The sequence below is a fragment of the Silurus meridionalis genome, chromosome 28, assembly GCF_014805685.1.
Source record: "Silurus meridionalis isolate SWU-2019-XX chromosome 28, ASM1480568v1, whole genome shotgun sequence".
Classification (NCBI taxonomy): Eukaryota; Metazoa; Chordata; class Actinopteri; order Siluriformes; family Siluridae; genus Silurus; species Silurus meridionalis.
The window spans coordinates 940,011-942,500 of record NC_060911.1 but is presented as its reverse complement, the minus strand read 5'-3'; the positions used below and the strand labels follow the sequence as shown (position 1 = coordinate 942,500).

Here is a 2,490-nt window from a genome sequence, read left to right as displayed (position 1 = left end):
ACTACACACACTACAGCATCGAATAACTACTACACATCAACACACTGTACTACACACACTACAGCATCGAATAACTACTAAAACACATCAACACACTACACACACTACAGCATCGAATAACAATACTACACACATCAACACTGTACTACACACTACAGCATCACATAACAATACTACACATCAACACACTGTACTACACACTACAGCATCGAATAACTACTACACACATCAACACACTGTACTACACACTACAGCATCGAATAACTACTACACACATCAACACACTACACACACTACAGCATCGAATAACTATTACACACATCAACACACTGTACTACACACTACAGCATCGAATAACTACTACACACATCAACACTGTACTACACACACAGCATCAAATAACAATACTACACACATCAACACACTGTACTACACACTACAGCATCACATAACAATACTACACATCAACACACTGTACTACACACACTACAGCATCGAATAACTACTACACATCAACACACTGTACTACACACACTACAGCATCGAATAACTACTAAAACACATCAAGACACTACTACACACACTACAGCATCGAATAACTACTACACACATCAACACTGTACTACACACACTACAGCATCGAATAACTACTACACACATCAACACACTGTACTACACACTACAGCATCAAATAACAATACTACACATCAACACACTGTACTACACACTACAGCATCGAATAACTACTACACACATCAACACACTGTACTACACACTACAGCATCAAATAATACTACACACATCAACACACTGTACTACACACACTACAGCATCGAAAACTACTAAAACACATCAACACACTACACACACTACAGCATCGAATAACTACTACACACATCAACACACTGTACTACACACACTACAGCATCGAATAACTACTACACACATCAACACACTGTACTACACACTACAGCATTGAATAACTACTAAAACACATCAACACACTACTACACACACTACAGCATTGAATAACTATTACACATCAACACACTGTACTACACACTACAGCATCGAATAACTACTACACACATCAACACACTGTACTACACTACAGCATCGAATAACTACTACACACATCAACACACTGTACTACACACTACAGCATCGAATAACTACTAAAACACATCAACACACTACTACACACACTACAGCATCAAATAACAATACTACACACATCAACACACTACTACACACACTACAGCATCAAATAACAATACTACACACATCAACACACTGTACTACACACACTACAGCATCAAATAACAATTCTACACACATCAACACACTACTACACACACTACAGCATCAAATAACAATACTACACATCAACACTCTGTACTACACACACTACAGCATCGAATAACTACACACATCAACACACTGTACTACACACACTACAGCATCAAATAACAATTCTACACACATCAACACACTACTACACACACTACAGCATCAAATAACAATTCTACACACATCAACACTACTACACACACTACAGCATCAAATAACAATACTACACATCAACACACTACACACACTACAGCATCAAATAACAATTCTACACACATCAACACACTACACACACTACAGCATCAAATAACTACTACACACATCAACACACTACTACACACTACAGCATCGAATAACTACTACACACATCAACACACTGTACTACACACACTACAGCATCAAATAACAATACTACACACATCAACACACTACTACACACACTACAGCATCAAATAACAATACTACACACATCAACACACTGTACTACACACACTACAGCATCGAATAACTACTACACACATCAACACACTGTACTACACACACTACAGCATCGAATAACTATTACACACATCAACACAATTAACATTTTGTAAAACTTTTTAAAGCTTTATAATTTTATATTGATATAATTTAATTGATATAATTCAATATAATTTCAATGTATTGACCATCTGCAAATCTGAGTAATCTAATGTGTGTGTGTGTGTGTGTGTGTGTGTTTGTGTGTGTATTTCTTAGTGTTTGTGTACTTGGTAGCAGCTTTTGAGGTGGGCTTCATCTGCATGCCAATTTTTGCCTGTCTTTCAACATCACACCATTTGCTTGGAGGGTTTCTGGGCCTGCTCTATACACTCGCCTGGTATACACACACACACACACACACACACACACACACACACACACACACACTGTATGCTATATGCTTTTTATTTATTAACTTCCTACTGCCATTTATATAACTGTGTGTGTGTGTGTGTGTGTGTGTGTGTGTGTGTGCATCAAATAACAATTCTACACATCAACACATTGTACTACACACTACAGCATTGAATAACTATTACACATCAACACTCTGTACTACACACTACAGCATCGAATAACTACTAAAACACATCAACACATTGTACTACACACACACAC

The 2,490-nt window shown here is 37.3% G+C and overlaps 1 long non-coding RNA gene across 1 annotated transcript in view; it reads left to right on the top strand.

Moving 5' to 3' along the window:
- LOC124381606 overlaps positions 1-2,211 on the top strand; it is a 5,412-nt gene extending 3,201 nt beyond the window's left edge. Inside the window, exon 5 of the long non-coding RNA XR_006924892.1 lies at positions 2,089-2,211. This is a non-coding gene — a long non-coding RNA (uncharacterized LOC124381606). The remainder of the gene's footprint in view (positions 1-2,088) is intronic.
- The last annotated feature ends 279 nt before the right edge of the window (positions 2,212-2,490 follow it).